The 21,126-nt window shown below is 45.1% G+C and overlaps 1 protein-coding gene across 1 annotated transcript in view; it reads left to right on the forward strand.

The window, feature by feature from the left end:
* Nucleotides 1-21,126, forward strand: part of JAK1 (Janus kinase 1) — a 1,055,078-nt gene that overhangs the window by 88,856 nt on the left and 945,096 nt on the right. The window contains exon 2 of the mRNA XM_069641985.1: nt 8,139-8,224. The gene's annotated coding sequence lies outside the window, so the exon portion shown is untranslated. The remainder of the gene's footprint in view (nt 1-8,138; nt 8,225-21,126) is intronic.

Here is a 21,126-nt window from a genome sequence, read left to right on the forward strand (position 1 = left end):
ATAGATGAAGGGAGCCCAGGAGCAAGCACTGAATCCTTACTTTTCTTGTGAAAATGACACTGCCGTCTAGAGGCATACATTATGCGCTATCTGCCACAGGAGTGCAAGAATAGTGTTACATGAGCATCTATCACGTAGTTATAGGAAAGCATTTCGTGTGCGTATGCATTCGCAATAACATCGTATTCATCTTTCTAAAAGAAAATATTTTCCTGGGTTTGAAATGCAGAGCACCATTTCACTCTAGCAGATCCAATTTATTGCCTGCAGGCCTGTTTTACAGCTGTTCACAAGTGCTATTTATTTTTTGCTCCTGCCAGATAAGGGAAATGCACCTGCAAAGGGAGAGAGTGCTTCTGTCTACACAACTGGGCATTTGCTATGCAATTAATTCTTTTTATTTCTTCTGTGTTATTTCGATTATAAAACCTTGCACAATCAATACAAAACAACATGCAAAAATATATGTATACCAATACAAATAATAACATCCATTATTATTAGAACAGTATAATAAATACATTTCATCACTAAATTAGAAAGAAATTAACCATTAATGAAAAGAAAACAATTGAAGATGACATGATGGATCAATAAAATCTATCTATAAAATTAAATGAATTCTAAAGTAATTCACTGAGATTAGTACCCCATAATTCAATTCTCACCCAACATTCGGGGATGCCTCGGAGTAGACCCATGATACCAAGGGTACTTGTAATATGTTCAAACTTAAACAAATAAATATAGTTATAACTTTCCTGTCGGGTAAGGAACTTAAATAAGATGGTAAGGTATTGTGTTTCCTTATTCTAATAATGTGTGCAATCCTTGTATTTGCTACAAATGTCACGTTGAAGGGTTCAGCTTCCCCTTATTTAGGGTTGTTAATTCATTCTTCGGTATCTGAGTTAATTCCCTCCCAGTAATTTATTTTTTTTTATTGTGGTTTTTTTATACACATTTTACATTTACACAAACAATTGTCCAATTTTTACCTTCAAATTAAAACAGTTCAACTTTATCATACTACATGAGAAGAAGTTAATGAAAATCAAAACAACAAAAATAACCAAAAAGAAATTTTACATTTCCAACGCTCAAATAAAATAATTAAGTATACCTCATAATAGTCTTTTAAGTTTCTACTCTTGGGTTACATAACTTTGGCCAGGTCCAAAAATTCCTTGCTCAGTTACTTGGTCAATTTCTGCAAAGATTTCAAATAGTATCTTTACTGCGACTATCAGCAGTGACAGTTGGGAGGATGTCAATAGTCAGTACCATAAATCGTTTGACAGCACTGTGGATGGTGAATGAATAAACCGTCCCAGATACCGTATCCTGTGACTCAAGAATGTTGGGCGCTCTATTACTAGATGGAATAATGACTCGATCGAGTTGGATTTGCAAATTCTGCATGTTTGCAATTCCCGAATTACTCCCAGCTTTGGGCCCCCCACCTCTAGTGTTGGCAAATAATTTAGCCTAAATTTTAAATACCATTCATGATAATGGGAGATAGGAAATTTGGCTACATAATGTCTTAAATGGGAAAGCAGTAGATACATTAGTTACTTGCCCTTGGAAAGTTTTAGGTGACTCCGATTCAAAAGAGCCATTGACTTATCCAACCTTTTTATTATGTTTTTGAAAACTATTTGTCTCTGAGCCATCCAAATCTATCATTGTGGCAAAGTTATCGCATCTTTTTTCCAATTTGTTCAAATATGGGTTGGTGTTTTGCTTTATTAGGATGTTAAGATAAAACCCCAAAGAATTCTGATCCGACTTTTATAAGCTAGGGAACACAGATAGGCTTCTGGTAATGTACTGGGCCCACCAGGATGTTCGACCCAGTTCGAGTTTTATTGCGCTTATAGGAACTGAGACTGGAAGCCTCAGTACTTGTTTTATAATCTTAACTTCTAATACGTCAAAGAACTTTGTGCTTGAGATGTTAATAAGCTTGCACCCATACAACACAATGGGCAACATTTTCACTTTATAGAACTCAATTAAAAGGGCCACGGAATAGGCACATAGTTTACTTTTTACCATTTTCAGCAATGACAAGCAGGAGGCGATCTTATCATCAATTCGAACCCTGTCTGTTTCACTTCGTTTTTTTTACTGTGATATCGTAGCCCAGCTACCTAATTGTATCAACTCGCTTAATTGCAGAGTTGTTCAGTTCCCACGTGTATTCCCTACCTTTCTTTTTAGTAGAACTAACCATTACATAGGATTTTGCAGCGTTTATTTGAAATTAGTTTTCTTTCAAATATTTGTTGAGCCCATTCATTTGTCGCTGTAGGCCCGCGGGGGTGTAATCAATTAAGAGGATATCATCGGCAAATGCTATGTACCTCAGTTTCAAACCTGACCACATGGGTACATTTCCTCCCCACAGGTCGGCCAGATAGAAATGAAAAAGAGTAGGGGCCAGAGCGCAGACCGGTCATTTGCCTTTGTTCAATGTGATTTCACTGGATAGTTTCCGGCAGTATTCGGTCTCACCCTTTTAGAATTCTTTGAATACAGGAGTTGAATCAATGCCCACAGGGAAGGGTCTATATCCCATTTCAGCAATTTGTATCACAACTTGGAGATGTCAATGTTATCAAATGCAGATGTTAAGTCAACTATTGCAACATATAAGGAGCGGCCTGAGTAGGCTCCAACATCTGACAAACATGCTTTCAATGTTAGCCCACTGATTATTGTGCCTACACCCTTCCTATAATCGGTCATGAACTTTGACACACTCCTCCCTCAAGGCTACAAAATCCTCTCTACGCCCAGGCCTAAGAAGACAGGTGGGGGAGTGGTGTTTATTGTCCCAGAATGGATACCTGTGTCCATCATCCCTACTCAGGCCTACTCCTCCTTCAAATGCCTAGTTTGCAGACTCTCACTATTCCCTAAATCTTCTCTCATTATGGCCACCTTCTATCGGCCACCAGGCCAGTCCACTCTCTTCCTCTCTGAATGGGCTGACCTGGCGTCCTCCCTACTCCCCTCCTCCTCCTCTCAATTCCTCCTGATGGGTGATCTTAACATTCACCTGGACTTGCCTGACTCCTCTATCCTTCCCTCTGTCCCCACACACACTGCAGGCTTCACCTTGGATGCTCTCATCTCTACTGACATCCCCCTTGCTATCCCTCTCACTACCTCCCTCTCTTGGACTGACGACTCTCTTCTCTCAACGCACCTGAAGCTCTCTTCTCCTCTTGAAGCAATACATCCGGCACATCCACTTGACTTCAAAGTCCCCATACCCATGAAAAATTGACAGTGGCTGCCTTTGCCGACTCCTACTCTCCTCCACCCACCCCTTCGGCTGACTCCCACCCTGACACAGCCCTCACTAACCTCAGTCTCCAAAACGCTTGACATTCTTGCCCCTGTAATGACGGTCCGACTGAAGCCTTCCAAATAGTTCAACTCTTGGTACGACTCCCACCTGGCTGCTCTTAAATGCAAGTGTAGGGCAGCTGAGCGGAAATGGAATTCGTCGGGCGAACCATCTGACAAACTGGCTTGCTGCCTCCTTCAAAGGCACTGTCGACTCTGCATCCGCACCAAGAAAAGAGTCTTTATTCAAGCCAGCATCGCGGCGGCATCAAACAACACGGCCAAACTTTTCAAAGTATGCATGGATCTGGCCAATCCTGCAGCAACCTCTTCTTTGGTCACACCCACCCAGGACCTTTGTTCAGCATTGGCTGCTCATTTCGCACACAAAAACCCAAGACATGCTGTCCACCCCCTCTTCCACACTACAGCATACACCAACATCCGAGCCTCCCTTGGCCACGCCTTCTCTTACCATCTCTTCTTTTTCGCCCGTCACACTGGATGAGGTCACCAGACAAGTCCAATCTATGAAGGCTTCATCCAAACAGGTGAGCCCTAGCCCTTCCAAAACTATTAAAGACAATATCAACTCCCTCGCCCCAGCCTTGGCTGATCTCTGCAATCTCTCCTTTTCCACAAGAGCTTTCGCAACTGCCCTGAAGTACTCCCTTGTGCACCCTCTGTTCAAAAAAACCTCTGCTGACCCCCGCCATTCTGGCAATCTACCGCCCTATCTCCATCACTCCTTTCTTGGATAAACCGGCTATCACTCAGCTGACCCTCCACACTGAATCTATTGGTTGCTTCCATGACCATCAATCTGGCCTTCGAGCATCCAGAGGCATGGAAACTGCTCTTTTGAACATCTGTGAAGACCTGCTCCCAAATCTTTACACGAACACCCCCTCTATCCTCACCCTCCTCGACCTCTCCTCTGCCTTCGACACAGTTAACCACGACATCCTGATCACACGTATTCCTTGATACCCTGGGAATCACAGATCCGGCTCTGGTGTGGTTAGCCTCCTTCTTCTCCGACTGCTCATCTCAGGTGGAACTCTGAGCCGTTCACTCACTCTCCTAACCTGTGGCGTTCCCCAGGGACCTAACCTATCCCCCTGGTTCTTCAATGTCTATATAGCTGCCCTGGCACGTGTTCTTGCCACTTTCACCTCTAACCTCCAGTGCTACATGGATGACACGCAACTATCTTTCAGGCTACCCTCAGCCGCCTCCTCCTCTTCTCTAATATCTGACTGCCTGTCCGCTACTCAGTCTTGGTGTGCTGCCAACAACCTCTGCCTCAACACCACTAAACCTGAGATGGTTCCCATTGGGACCCCTGCTCCCGCTTTCTCTCTCCGACTCTTTCCAGCCGGCCTCCCTTGGCCCTGCTCCTGGACCCACCTGCGAAGCAAGAAACCTCAAGGCATCTTTGGCTCCACTCTCTCCTTCTCCTCTCACATTTCAGACATCTCTTAACAATGTAACTATCTGCTTCACCGCCTCAGAGTTACTCTACCTTTTCTCACTTTCCCCCAGAGGCTCACTGTCTCCAGAGCCCTGGTTATCTCCAGGCTGGACTATTGCAACAGCCTCTTCCTCAACCTCCCTTCTTCTGCCCTGCGCCCTCTGCAACTCATCCAGAAAAGAACCGGGAGACTTATTCTTGGCCTCAAGCCCAGGGACCGCATCTCTCCAGCGCTGAAATCCCTCCACTGGCTCCCCGTTGCTGCAAGGATCAAATTCAAGACCCTTTGCATTGTTCACAAGGCTTTCTGGGGCCTGGGTCCTACCTATTTGCAACGCTGCCTACCTAAACGCTGTCCCTCACGAGCGCTCCGCTCATCTACCTCCAACCTTCTGCGAGTCAGCCGGTTATACATGCATAGATTTGGAGGGAGTTCCTTACCCTCAGCAGGTGCCTCGCTCTGGAATAGCCTCCCTGCCGCCCTCCGTCTTGAGCCGTATCTCCTTAATTCTGGAAACTCCTCAAGACTTTCCTCTTCGCCTCTTCCTTCTCTCTCCCTCTTTCCTGCTAACCCAGTTCTCTGTATTTCCCTCTCTCCTTCCTCTTCCTTACAGCACGCTGACTGGCCATTGGGTGTACCTCAGAGTCCCACTGGTCCCCGGGACCCCCACCAGTCCTCTTTCGTACCTGCCACAGGGCCCTACACCTCACCCACACTCAATGCGCTTGTGATATGAACCCTAGAGAATGTCTCTCTCTGCACTTACCCCAGTCTTAACCGACCAGGAGCACTTGATACTCCCTCCCCCCCGTGACCCTCTGTGCACTTGCTCGATCCGTACGCACCACGCCTGAAGCTCGTATGTCTGTTCTCCCTTGTCGTCACCCCATAATTGCACTGTTAAAACTGCAGAATCGCTGCAAGGCCTATTTGCTGTCTCCCAAACTGTTAAATGTATTTTTTTACTCAATTACTCGGCCTGTGCAGACTATTATCGTCTCTGAATTTCAAGAGCTCTGAGTGACTGTTTTTTCCCCATGTTCCCACCCAGCTTGAGCGCTTTGAAACACTTGCCTGTGTATAGGCGCTATATAAATAAACAATACCAATACCACTCTGCAGAGGGCTGACTAATTTGATCTTTTTCTCCCACAACCTTAAATCTTTCAGTACTAAATTAACATTTCTTCTTGATGAATTGTCGAGGCGTGAGATTGGTCGTTAACAGGATGGTCCAGCATGAGTTCCCTTTTTAAAAATTGGGACCAATAGTGATTCTGTTCAGGACCCTGGGAACCTGTTATCTGATTTTATATGTTTAAATAGATGGAATAAAATATCTGCCCAAAGGACAGGATTGTCCTTCAATATTCTGTTGATTATACCATCAGGGCCACTTGCTCTGGTGTTTTCTAGCTTGCCAATTACCATTTTTATGTCTAGCTGATCGAAGTTAAGGAATAATGGTTTGCTGCTTTTATCATGCACTCCTACAGATGCGATTGGGTTTGTGCTGTATTTGCTGGAAAAATAGTCTACCCAATCGACCTCACTTACTGCACTTGATTGAGCGACTGTCTGTTGGTGATTTTTATTATTCAATTCCCACCAAATGGCTCTTGTGTCTTTATTGACTATTTTATTCAGCAAATCTTGATTGGTCATTATGTATTTGTGTATTTTGTACTGTTTGCACCATCTCTGATGGCGTCGAATCAAGATATTTGTTTTTCTTTGTCGTGCTTCTTCATATCAGTGTCTAGTCATATCTCTAAGAGCTTTTCGTACCAAGCATTTTGCGGATTTGGATAGTCATGTCATAGGTCTGTGTTTTTTGGTGAAACGGATTGTGTTTGTTTTTGCGTCATCCTATCCTTTGTTTTTTTTAATCTTTACAATAATTTGGGAAAGTTCACAGGGGAAGTATGTTCGCATTTATCACTATTGCTCAGGGAGTTCCACCACTCCAATAGGTGTTGATTAACATCACCTGGTTTTGGGAGTTGTTGGAGCACCCTGTTTCCAGAATTGAATACCACAAATGTTTTTTCATACTTCAATACTCTAGTATTTGTGAACCCTTCAAGGGTCAATGCTATTTGGAGAATTGAATGATCACTAGTATTTGTTTTAATAATTTCGAGGGGTCTGATGTGCTGCAGTTCAAAGACACAATTGCTAGATGATGCAAAGGTTATGGGCCATGTGGGTGCCTCTTTAAGGGCACCACCATTTAATAAGTTGGATTGTATGAATTCCCATTGTGTGAGAAATTGTGTCTATACCCTTCCATTGTTTGATTTTCCTGCCTTATACACAGTAGGCAATGCTATCATCCTGTCTTCCAAATCCTCCCATTCAAACTCTCCAACCAAACATAGACCGCTAAAGTCTCCCACAACTACCACACCTGCTTTTGGATTTGCCGTTAACCAACCAACCAAGAAATCCTCAATATCGTTCAAGGTCTCCTCAAGAGAGGCGGTTAATGGGTTGAAATATGCATTAATTACAAGCATTAGAGGAGCTGGTGTATGCTTCCTTCTATCTTAACTACAAAGATCATTGGACAGAATTACTGTTTGTTTCCAGTTCAATCGCTCCTAACCCACTAGATACATTTACAGCCGTAATGAGCCCACCTTTAGGTCTGCCTTTGATACCCTTGTTTGCTAACTGTGACACAACAGTAAAGCCATTGCATACAGGTATAAACGTTATCCATGTCTCCTGGAGAAGAACACGATTGAATTCATCCCATGCCACGTTAGTTTCCCTATTGAAAAAGGAATTGTGACCCCTTGAGTTTCAACAAAAGATGTTCCATGTGTTGGGCGAAGCCTGGTTGACTTCGACCTGTGGCGGGTGAGACTGAGGGGAACAAATCTTCAAATCTTCGTAATTACAGGCAGTGTCATACTTGTTATCCGAATCGAAATGACATGTGATTGTTATCATTGGTTTGACTGGAAATAAGTTGTGTCCATCTGCTTGACGTGCTTAATACCATTCGAAACCTTCGAGTGAGATTGCTTCCTGTTGATCAATGAGTTTTTCTACCATTTATGAATGGAAGTGTACAGCACATTTTCCCAAGTGGTTATGATCAAACAAATGAAAAAACTTGATATCTGCTGATGAGATTGAGTTAAGTTGTTGGATGGACCACAGAAGTGCTAACAGTCAACTTCTGTTGAGCGGAATTTTATCATCACTTTTCCGTATGAATTTGAAGATTAGAAAGTATTTGTGTCCGAAAAAGACTTTCTGATCTTTCCTCATGTTGTAACTTTTTCTTTAAAGGGCCAACATCTTGAGCTGATGCATCTTCCAATTTGGCCTGATGATCCTGGTACCTCCGGCTGTTCGTTAACAGATGTTTCTTTTTGGTAAGATCAATTAAGGGGGTCTGACTGCTTAAATGTGATTAATCTGTTGTTTTGTTGGCTATCTGTTTTGCTTTTATTTTCCTTGGTTCCCAGCTCCGAGGAGCCACAGTATTTTGTATCCATACTCGTTTGGGGGAACTGGCCATTTGATTCTTCAATACACTATCAGTAGCAGGATTAGAAGACATTGTGTGGACTTTGTCTTTTTAGGGAGCTGTAGGTCCTGCTTTAGTTTTGTATGTAATCTTGTCAGTTCTAGTAATTGCTCTCAGACCCTCATTATATTATTCAATCAATCAATTAATCAATATATTTGTATAGCACTCTGTCTCTCAAGGCCTCATGGCTGTCAAACAACTGATAGTCAGGATAGATGTAAACGAAACCCAGGCGTCAAAGGGGGTAAGTATCTCTGAGCTTTATCTAATGAGAACATTTTTAGATGCTTTTTGAAGGATAAGAAATCCTCCATTTTTCTAAAAGTTTTCGGGCAACGAATTCCAAAGCCTGGGGCCGGCCACTGAAAAGGCCCTGCCATCTAAACGTTCTTACCTGTACTTGGGTATCTGAAGGAGTGCTGCATTTGAGGATCTCAAAGAACGCACCAGGCTAGATCTAACAGGTTTCTTTTCTCCTGGATGGCCAAGCATCCATTTCCACCGAGTGCACAGTGCCTAATGCAAAGCACCTTAAACTGTACCCGAGCTTCTACCGGGAGTCAATGGAGAGATTGTTTAGCCTTCATTACTCCTACACTGGCTGGCAAGTGGGTAACCAAACGCACTGCTGTTTTGTAGCACCTGCAGGCGCTGCATAAGAAAGGCATGCTGTGGCAGGTAAACAGCATTACAATAATCCAGACTCCAATTAACACAAGCTGCCACTACTTGAGCACAAAATGTATCTGAAATAAACGGGACTACTTTCTTTAGCAGTTTGAACTTAACAAAGCCTGCACCATACACTGAGTTGACCTGCGCCTCCATTAAAAGGGATTCCGAAAGGTTACACCTAAATTACAAACTGTGTTGGAAGGTTTAGGTAATGGGCCCAATGATGCAGGACCATCCATCAGCAGCCACTGGGGGGCCCAAGATTAGAATCTCTGTCTTCCCTCCCTTCATCTTGAGCCAATTTGACTCCATCCAGACTCAGACGGCTTCCAGGCAATTTTTTAGTTTATCTCTTACATCGCCCTGATTAGTGTCTAGTCTAAACAGCATCTGTGTGTCATCTTCATATGAGAAGACTCTAAAGCCAAAAAGATGAATCAAGATCAGCAACAGGCGGAATTATATAAATTGAAAACGGGGGAGAAAGAGTGGTAGGGGTGAAGGGAAACTATCTGCGAGCGAGAGGTCAAGACAGCATGAAACCAATCCAGTGCTGCCCCAGAAAATCCTGCCTCCTCTAGCCTCGCCATCAAGATTCCGTGATCAATGGTATTGAAATCGTCGACAGGTCCGAAACAATGAGACCTGTCGTGCCGCCCTCATCCCTGATTATGGTAAGATCATCCAATTGGTTCTTATAATATCACTATAATTGTCCACGCCTCTTTTATGTTTATAGGTCCACTTTTCTACCTGCAGCTGTGCGAGACCCCTTATTACAGGTTTTGTGTTCACCTCTCATATTTGTCATTTTATTGTGTCCGCTTCTTGTTGATTTCCTCTTTCAAATGAGTTTTGTCCCTTTTGGGTTTTTTAGAGGGTTCAACTAGTGAGGAGGTATTGCTCAGGCTGTCTTCTGTTGGTGCTGTATGGCCTCTCTTGTTTCCCTGTATATCTATTAGCTCCTGGTCTTTGGTGGGAGGTTTCTTAGGTCGAGATTAGCAGTTTTCTCGCTTGTTTGAGATTCACTTAGAGCAGGTTCTTTAGTCAGTAATAGTCTTATTTCATTCACGGATTGTGTGTTCAGTTGTACTTCGTGTACCGCAGTGTCATAGAGGCGGATGAATGACTGCAAAACCATGTTGAGGGCAGCCAAGGACGAAGTTCTGCCTTCTGTTGAATCGTTGTTAATTGAGTTATTTCCGTGAAAAGGCAGTGAGGAATGATCTTCTGATGTTGTTGAGGAGTCTATTCCTGGGTTCTCAGGATGTGATGATTCTTCTAGTTCAGCTGTTAGTGTCCTGGATTCTGAAGAGTCAATGTGACATACTCAGTCTGTTGCGCAGGCCCTCAATCGCCAGTATCTCATTCTCTAGGCTCACACAAGCTCCGAAGATCGTGGCATTTGCTTGGTGTACAATTACAGTTAGAACGTGACCAGAGAATTCAGTCTCTAGATTTTCCGTGCAGGAGGCAATTGATTGTGTTTCATTTATAACTGTTATAGTTTATCTGACACTGTCACCCGATCCTTGATCATTTGACAGAACAATTTCAGAGGTTTGGGGGTGAAAAATGCAGAGATCGTTCCTTGTTTCTTTGTGCCCAAAGATTTGGTCTAGTTTACCTCGTTACTTTTTATGAGGTCACCCGCCGGACGGGAGTCAGCGCTCCGGAGCACATCGCGTTTCGTTCTTCTACACATACTTTCTTTTTTTTTTTTTAAATCTGTTTTTATTGTTTACATTGTACCAATAACGTGGTTACTCAACAAAACAACAGTACAGTTACGCCCACCCCACCTCCCTCCCCCTTTCCCAACTGTCCGGACCAAAACGTAATACACCACAAGTTTCAGCTCTGTGATTGTTGCGAGTCATTTGTGTCGTCGCCAGAGGAGCCTTCTGCATTAGGGTTGAACAATGTAACAATTCGCGCCACCCATTGTAGTAGGTCGTCTGAGGTGTCCTGTCTTTGTTGGCTCTGGGCCATCTCCCAAGCCGCAGTTTCGGCATTCGTCCATTTGCGAAGGTCTTCCCACCATGTTGACAAGCAGGGGGCCCGTGGGCGCTTCCAGTTCATGGCGATGCGTCTCTTTGTCAGTATATACATTAGGTCTTTTAGTTTATTGAGTGGTCTATTCTTCTTACTTCTGGGGTATCTGCCGAGGATACATGCTTTTGGCGTGTGGACCTCCAGGGTGATGTTCGCCTCGGCCACCTTGGCTTTGACCTGAGCCCAGAAGGACTGTATGGTGGGGCATCCCCAGAACATATGTGTCATCACTGCGTGGGGTTCGTTGCATTTGGGGCATCCCGTACTCACGGCTCCACTAAATCTGGAAATGATGTCTGGCTGGTACGCTCTGTTCGTAATGTAGAATTGAATGAGTTGGAACTTGGCATTCCTGGATACCTTCTTGTGGTATACCATTATGGCCTCCCACTCTTTGTCCTCAAACTGTAAGCCAAATTCCTGTTCCCACTTTTCCTTACACTTAAGGCTTTGTTGGGTGATGCTGTCTAGCAGTGTATCATATATTCTGGAGGTCTCATGGCCCCCCTCCGCTGCCCCAAGCAGGCTCTTAATGCTTTCGTGTCCGGTGTTCAAGTTCTCCATTGTGGGCCAGCGAGCTGCTAGTCTCTTGGCCACTGCATTGTGCAGTAAGAACTGTCCCGTGTGGATTCCAGAGGCTTCATGGAGCTCAGTGAAACTTAAGATGCCCTGGTCGTCCACCAGGTCGCCCAGGGTGGCGATGCCGCTAGGTTCCCAAGTGTCTCTTATTATCCTTTGACTTCCCGGTCTGTTAGTCATGATGGCAGCTATCGGGATCTGTGGGGAGTAGGGGTCCGGAAGCATTGCGGCCTTGCAGGTCCTTTCCATATCTAGATACCTAGAAGGATCAGGTGCGAGTGTGGTTGTTTGGTTCTAGGTTCAGTCCACAGCAGATCCCTGAGTAGCAGTTGCGTGACTCCTGGCTGCAGCAGGCGAGTGTCTGTTGTGGCCTCGTCGGCCATCCATTGTACCACGTGCTTCAATTGTCCAGCTAGGTAATACAGTTCGAAGTTAGGAACCCTGAGGCCCCCTTTGTCATACGGTCTCTGCATTATTTCCAGGGCGACTCTGCGCCTTCCGTCTTGCCACAGAAATGTCCTGCACAGCTTGTGTAGTTCATTGAAGAATTGTCGTGGTATGTTATATGGTACGTTGGTGAAGAAATAGAGAAGTCTGGGTAGCGCCACCATTTTTAGTAGGCCCACTCTGCCCGCCACTGATAGCGGCAGCCTGCTCCAGAACTCCATTGATTTTGCCAGTCCTTCCTTTGCCCTAACTGTATTCAGAGCGTGCTCTGTCTTGGGGTCTCTGTGCACCCTAATGCCCAGGTACTTAAAGGAGGAGGGTTCCCATTTCAGGGCTAGTTTGGGGAGCATTCCGGCCACTTCTCCGCTCAAGGCGGCTAGGGGGAACAGGCAGGATTTGTTCTGATTGATCTGGATCCCGGTATATCTGTGGAATCTGTCTAAAGTTTGTAGTACGTAGGGCAGTATGTGTGCAGGGTTCGTTAGATAGAGGAGCATGTCGTCGGCGTACATAGAAATCACGTGGTTCTCCCCGTCTACCACTATGCCCCCATCTCCATATTCTTGTCTTAGGCTGCCACTGGCTCTATAGCCATAATGTACAGCATGGGTGATGGGGGGCATCCTTGCCTAGTTCCCCGGGACAGCCTCCATTTGTCCGAGAAAGTGTTGTTGGTGCGTACTCTGGCCTCAGGGTTGGTGTAGATGAGTGTGACCCACTTAATGTAGCTAGGCCCTATCCCCATCTTGGACATGGTAGCCAGGAGCCATTTCCAGCGCACTGAGTCGAACGCTTTGGAGGCGTCCAAGGACGCCACTGCGCATTGCGTCTGTCTGCCTTCGGTGCTGTGGATGACATGGTGCAGTCTGCGTAGGTTTTCTGTGATGGTTCTGCCGGGCACATATGCCGTCTGGTCTTGGTGGATCAGGGTCGGGATGACTCTACGCAACCTCATGGCCAGTATTGCCGTGAGTACCTTGCTGTCTGTGTTTAGTAAGGACAGGGGTCTATATGAGCCGCACTCTGCGCTATCTTTGTCAGGTTTTAAGAGTGGTATGATGATCGCCTCCCTCATGGTGCTAGGTAGTTGGCCTGTTTCATATGCCTCGTTGAACACTTGAGAGAGTAACGGGGCTAGTTCGTCTTCATAGGCCTTGTAGAACTCGCCTGGGAGTCCATCCGGGCCCGGCGCCTTCCCAGAGGGAAGCGTTCTAATAACAACTGCAACCTCTTCAGGGATTATTGGCCCTTCCAGGAATTCTGCTGCGTGTTCCTCAAGATGTGGTAGTCTAATGATGTCCAGTACGTCCTCTATTTCAGTGTCTGTAGGCGGTGGGGTGTCAGTGTAGAGGGCCTGGTAATACCCAGCGAATGCGTGGTTTATGGCAGCTTGTGAGTGCGTGTCTATGCCGTTATCATCGCGTATACAGCATATGGGTGTTCTGGGGGTTTCTCGCTTGTAAAGCCACGCTAGTAGCTTGCCCGGTTTATCACCGAGGGCGTGGTTTCTCTCAGTGTATTTGGTGTAGCTGAGTTTTCCGAGGGCCTCCCAGTGTTGTAGGCAGGCCTTCTTTAGTTCGATTATTTTGCGTAAGTGGGCTGGGTCTGAGGAGGCTATGGATTCTAATTGCTTCAGCTCTTCTTCGGCGCTTGCTAATTTAGCTGTGATGGATTTTTGGACTCCCCCTGTGATGGCTATCATTCCCCCTCTGATCACTACTTTGTAAGCTTCCCATGCCGTGCGGACTTGCTGGACACTGTCCATGTTCGTCTGCCAATAGTTTGCCGTGCATTGTCTGATCTGTTCCTGAAATGCCTTATCCAACAGTGCTTCGCCTCTGAGTCTCCATGTGGGTATGGGGGGGGTCGGGGTGCCATTATTGTCCAAGAGGTAACTATGGGGGAATGATCCGATAGCACTCTGGCCAGGTATTGCGTGTCCTCGAATGTGTCTAAGTGTTCTTCGCTCACCAATAAACTGTCAATTCTAGTGTGTACCACATGTGGGGGTGAGTAAAAGGAGTAGACTCTGCCCTCTGGGTGCTGAGCCCTCTAGAGGTCTTGTAGGGCGTATTGTTGTAAGAGGGCTTTCAATATTTTAGCGGGAGGGGAGGGGCGGGTATGTTTACTATCTGATCTGTCCATGCATGGATCAAGGGTGCAGTTGTGATCCCTCCCCATATGAGCGTGCCGTCTCTTTCCGGACTGAGCCGGGTATATAACGAACGGAAGAAGACCGTCGCGTCGTGGTTGGGGGCGTAAGTGTTCACTAGGCAGAATTCTCTGGCTTCAATGGTGCCTCTGAGCAAGGCCATCCTACCTTCGTTATCGATGTTAGTGTATGTTAGGTTGATGGGAATGGAGGGGGCGATCCATAGCAGAACTCCCCGTGCGTAGTTGGAATACGTGGTGCCTATCAGGGTTCCTCTCCAACTCTTAGCCAATGCTGCTAGCTTCTGTGCATTTAGGTGGGTCTCCTGTAATAAGGCAATTACTATCGTGTGGCATTTAAGGAAGGTGTGGACTCTGTGCTGTTTAATGTAGCTGTTCAGGCCCCTGATGTTCCATGACATGACTTTGATTACGTTATTCATGAGTGTGGCGTGTGTGTGGGTGTGTGGGTGGGTGGGCTGCATAGGTGGGCTGCATAGTGGCGTCGCCCTGTGGCCTATCTGTATGCGGTTCAGCGGCTTGTTCTGGCAGGAGCCCCTGCTGACTCTAGATCGGATTGGTGATGTGTGGTGATCAAGGTGGTCCTGGACTTCCCCTTTAACTAACTGAGACGGGATTTCAACAGGCGGGTTCCCATCCCTACGAACAGTGAACAGAAACACAGTTAACAGAACTAGTCTAGCGGGGTTCCCCCCGTTCTGACATCCCCGTTTCCGCTCCATTAGACCTACGGTCTCTTGGTTCCCTACGGGCGGGTTAGTCACCCAAAGAGATTCGGGGGTGCGGGCCAATTCCCTTGGTAGTGTCCGATACCACGCAATTCCAAGAAAGCAGTAGTGTGTTATTGTGGTAACTCTGTCTGTGCTGAGAATCTCTATGAGATAGAGTGTGCAGATGCACGAAAGGTGTAGTTACAGTGGGTAAATATTCTGTGGGCAAAAGTGTTTCGAGAGGACGTACTTCTTCCATGTACCAAAATCCCAAAGCAATTACTATTGTGAAACCGGTTAACATGATTACAAGTAAACAGTACGTTTTAAAAGACCATGTATTCGATCGTCCATTGTCTATACTGGCCACACAGTCACTGGTTTGTTCCATACAGGTAGAGGCGATAGCAGGCATTGTTCCTTCGAAATGAAAAGCTCCGTAGTTCATTTGCTGGTGATCTCCAGATCACGCGTTTTCTTAGTCCTTCCCTATCCCCGGCCAACAACTTTCCTTTGTATGCAAAAGACAGGGCAAAAGACAAGCCCTATGATGATGTTCCTGGTGGCACAGCCGAAAAGTGCAGTAAGTCTAGCTCCATGGACGCAGATTGTACCTTGTGACTCCTGGTAGGGTGTGATCTGCGAACAGTGTGTCGTTGGTTCCTGATAGAAGTGTTGAATTCGCAACAGAACCTAACAGCGGTGAAAACGGATCTGCAGGAGAGTGTGGAGATGCAGCAGCTGTTTCCCCAGGCCCCACAGGCTCAGGGAGTGTCTCTGAAGCACTCTCAGTACTGCTCAATGCTGAGTGATCGTTGGGAGCAGAGTAGGTAAGATTCTCTGTATCTTCTGTATCATGTGGCAAAGGGAAGGGAATCCTCTTGACTTGCGGCGCATGTATCCAGTGCCTCTTGCCTTCCACCCGGATTGCCGTCTGTGTGGCCAGGAGGACCTGGTGTGGTCCTCTCCACCGTGGTGCGAGACAGGATGCTCGTTCAAACGCCTTCACGAACACCCACTGCCCAGGTCGGATACTATGACCTGGCCCCTCGTACTTTACTGGAAGGCTTCTCGCACCTGTTGGTAAATCAAATACAGATTTTTAGTTAACCGGTCACAGTAATCAGAAAGAAGTACATGTTCAATGTCCCTCAGGGCCCGGGGCTTTGGGACATTCCAAATCTTCGCTGGCCTACCCATGACCGCTTCAAATGGGGAGAGCCCAGTCTTAGTCTGTGGGGTGGTGCGCATTGACAGTAACACTATCGATAAGGCGTCCGGCCATTATAATTTGGTGCCGGCACACGTCTTAGCGAGCTTGTTTTTAAAAATTCCATTGTGTCTCTCTACCAATCCAGCACTCTGTGCATGTCTAGCCGAATGGAACCGTTTATCGATCTATAATCCCGCGCATATCTGCAGAATTACAGCGGCGATAAAATGTGGACCATTGTCCGACCAGATGACCCTTGGCAAACCAAACCTAGGAAAATATTCCTTAAGCATGGTTTTTGCCGTTGTCATTGCTGTGGCATCTTTTACAGGAAAGGCTTCAACCCATTTACTAAAGGCGCAAATAACATCCAAAACGAGCTTAAAATTGTTACAACGCTCCATTTCAATGAAATCAAAGTGGATCACTTCAAAGGGGACAGAAGGTGGACCAAAACTACCCCTTGGTGTCGATGTGCCCTTTCCCATATTATGCTGTAGACAGATCATGCAACTTTGGACAAAAGGCTCAGCTGTTTTAGAAGATTTTATCGTTCACCCAGATATTTTCTAACATTTTGCAAATCTTCCTTGCACAGATGTGGGTGGGCCCATGAGCCATTGCGACCATCATAGTAATGTATGCGTCTGGCAGCATCCATTTTCCCTCTAACTTATCCACCCAACATCCGTCATCATCCAACCTCGCCAAACCCTCAGCCCATTGCTTAGTTTCTTCTAACGTGGCATTGGCTTGGATATTCTTTACAGATTCAATACCTTCATATATGGTACAAACATTTGTGGCTTCCTTTGCAGTGTACATTTCTGAATAGAGATCAGTAGGAGTTTGTTTGGCTATCTGGTCAGCAAAAGCGTACCATTCGGAAGTTTGAAACAAGAGCCATCGCAAAACAGCTCCCCTTGTGGGTCGTTCAGAGGTGTATCTTTCAGGTCGATCCTGCCTTTAGTCTCTTGCTCTGTGGTGTAAAGGCAGTCATATGACACTTCGTCACTGCAAGCAGTATCTTGCTGGAAAGGTAATAGTTCAGCCGGATTCAATACACAACACCTCTGAATTTTAATATGCGGTGCAAACAAGATCAATTTGTATCTCGTTTATCATGCAGAGGTGAGGTGTTGTGTTTGTGTTCTATTTAATAGAACATCTACAGAGTGAGGAACCAACAATGTTAAAGCATGGCCTAGGACCATACCCTCGCTCTGTTTTACAGACGCAGCAGCGACAGCTCTCAAACATCTTGGCAAAGCGCATGCAACAGGATCAAGGGTGGAAGAAAGGTAACCGCACGGCCTATTCTTCCCTCCATGTTCCTGCGTTAATACAGCCAAAGCACATCCATCACGTTCATGTACATACAACTCGAAGGCCTTTTTATAATTTGGTGTGCCCAAAACTGGTGCTGAACACAGTGCAGTCTTGAGCAGATCAAATGCTTTCTGATGTTCCAAGTTCCACGGCAATGGCAAAGAAATTCCCTTCTTTGTCAAAGCCAACATTGGTTTAATCACTATTGAGAAGTTGGGGATTCACTGCCTACAGTAAGAAGCCATTCCTATCAAGGCTCTGACTTCCTTCTGTGTATTTGGGACAGACATGCTAGAATGATTTTAATCCGTTCAGGCGTCAACCTTCTTCCCTGCTTTGACAGGAGAAGCCTAAATAGGCGACCTCCTGTCGACAATATTGAAACTTTTTAAGTGAAGCTTTATTTCCATGTTTTGCTAGGTCAATAAGCAACAACACGGTGGCCTCCTTACAGGCACTTTCTGAATCAGCAGCTAAAAGAAGATCATCTATGTATTGAAGCAAGTGGTAGGCAACTCGAGTGTATCAAGCTGCTCTTTCAAAGCCCTACTATAAATACTCAGACTTTCCGTGTACCCCTGTGGTGCACGGGTGAATGTAAACAAGCATCCCCCTAGGGTGAACACAACAGGTATCTGCTATCCTTGTGTATAGGAATGCTAAAGAAAGCATTCTTAAGGTCTACAACACTAAAATGAGTAGCAGAAGCTGGGATCATAGTTGGGCACATCAGGCACAATAGGAAATTGTGGAGCAACAATCTTATTGATAGCGCGCAAGTCAATGATGAAACGAAAAGGAATTGCATTATCGCCTTTCTTATACACAGGCAAAATCGGACTATTACACAAACTACCTGCAATTTCCTCAATTGCCCCATGGTGTACAAAATCAGAAACTATACACTTCAAAGCTTGCTCACCATCAACCGAAATCTTATACTGAGGAATACGTGGCAACTTCACACCTTGTTTCAAAATGATTTTTAACAGGCTCAATTTGTAGAACACCGACATCATTGTCATCAATCGCCCATAAACACTCTGGAACATTACTAAATTCTGGTGGCAAAGGTCTAGTCAGGAACTGCGAGGCAGAAAGTTGCTGTGGTGAAATCGTCAAACGCACTCCATCCGAAGTACAATGAATAACCGCATTTAATTCCTTCAACAGATTCAACCCCAACAAATTCTCTCCACAGTTCGTTGTCAAAAGAAACAGACAGTGATCCGTGAATGGACCCAGTGTAATCGGTACCAGCGAAGAAACCGGACTAACCACTGGTGTACCAGAAAACCTTACAGAAACATTGGTTTGCTCTGACAGTGGAATGTTTGGAACCCGTAAATGGTCAATGGAACACTTCTGCGCTTCTGTATCTATCAAGAATAGATGTTTCCTATTTCCCACTATCATTTCAACGTAGGGACCTTTCTGATTAACGGGAATAGGCATCGGTTCCAAACCCTGCTTCGGGCAATCCTAGTGAAACAGTATGTCATCAAAAGGAAGGTCTTCAGAGAGATATGCAGTAGAAGGATGATCAAAAATGTTTCTATTATCCACACTCGGTGACTGATTGTCTTGTGAAAAAGGCTGTGAATTCTGAGAAAACTGACTTCTACCAAGACCCCCCCCCCCAGAGCGGCCTCTGGATCGTCTACCCATGGTACCAAATGTGTTATTCGACCTCTGCTGGAGGATCGGGCATTGTGCTCGCCAATGACCCTCTTGTCTGCAATAAGCACATTGGTTCACGTGTACAGGACCCAACGGCGCATTACACTGTGTAACATACTGTCCCCTAAACTGTGTATTACCCCCCCTCTATGACCTCTAACGATCTGTTGTAACAAAACCTTAGTTTTCAGGTCTCCCTTTCTCTTTTCGATCCTCTCTTTTTCATTATTGACTCGGTTTTCATAGTACTGAGCCATATGCAATACTTCAGACTGAGACTTAGCTTGCCAAGCGCTCTCAGAAGTCCTAATTTGCGACTGGACGTCGGGAAACAATCCACGCACAAATTTGTCTACAAATAGTCGTTTTCCAGACTCTGTGCTCAAATCTTGTCCACCGAAATCTGAAAAAACTTGTTCAAACCGATTAAAGAATTCGGTAGCACCCTCAGACTTTCCTTGGACACAAGCTGTACATTTGTCCCAGACAATCCTTCACTCAGGAATTATGGCTTTTAGTTTGTCCCTATTCTATCAGGCAAAGTCAGTATTACCTGTGGCGGTCTCTCGCCAGCTGGTCTATCTCTATCTTGTCTAACCATATTATCCCATGTGTCCCCTAACCCTGCTGCATCATCGACTGTCCTAATTTGTTTCCACAAATCAATGGGTAGGAGCAAGGGAAATGACAAATATATATCACTCAGAGTAAATACTGATGACTGCAAGACAGATTCTATCTCTTTATAGGACCCTGTCAGATTCTTTTTAATATCTGTGATGGATTGTCTGATGGCGTTCACTTCCTGTCTTGAGAACGGGACGTGAACAAACTGTGATACATAATGAGCAGGAATGTCATGAGCAGCAGTACCTGTTGCGACATTAGCTGGAATCTCAACTTTTGGGACAAATGTCGGCAGAACCTCTCTCCTAGGCAACTGAGAGATGGGAAACTCTGAACGCTTACTGAGCAGCAGAGCTAAATCGAGCGCTAAAGCAGCTGAAGGAGTGTCAGATGAAAAATCCCTGTTATAGATATTCAATAATTCTGCGGGACAACAAATCTCTCTTTTTATACATTCATCCTGCAGATATTCTACCATAACCTGTATCACTTTCCTCTGCATTTCTGGCATATACTGACTATACGTGTCACATACTTCTACGGGCGATGTCGACATGTCTGAAATCCATCTAATCGTATCTTTTGTGCAAATTCGTGTTTCCTCACTCATCGACTTACAAAGAGGAAGGAACCGTTTCTGTACAAAAATAGCACTCAAACTATCACCATCAATTTCTTCATTCCGTAACCTTTCCAACTCCCTTCTATACTCAAAAACCCTCTCAACGTGCTCATATACTTTCTCCGCAGTATCTCTTGAATATGCTAAAACATTCAGATCCCTCAACCCATGTGGGAGATCTTCATCATTCAGTCTGTTCCACATTACACATAAATGAATTCCCAGTCCTTCGATAAAAACATTTTTCTCAGGAAAACTTTCTAGATTAGAGAGTGGCAAAGACATCAGATTGCTCACCCTTCTCCATGCACTGACTAGCCCGGTGGTCGGTCAAAAGGCTGAAAAAAAAATCTCGAATAACAAAAATATCGAAAAAAAAGGCCGAAAAAAAAAATATCGAATTTTTTTTTTTTTTATATATATATGTATTTTTTGGGTCAGGTAAGTAAAAAAAAAAGGGTTAAAATAAAAAAAAAATAGAAAAAAGGGGGCTTGGGGGGGAACCCCCCCATTTCGAAAAAAAAGTCATAAAAAAAAATTCAATTTTTTTTTTTTCGAGATTTCGAACTTCGGTTTTATGACTATAAACCGACTAGCCCATGCAGTCAAATCACGCTTTCTCTCTTTAGACACAG

This window comes from Ambystoma mexicanum, chromosome 1q (assembly GCF_040938575.1).
Source record: "Ambystoma mexicanum isolate Mex_15411 chromosome 1q, UKY_AmexF1_1, whole genome shotgun sequence".
Lineage (NCBI taxonomy): Eukaryota > Metazoa > Chordata > Amphibia > Caudata > Ambystomatidae > Ambystoma > Ambystoma mexicanum.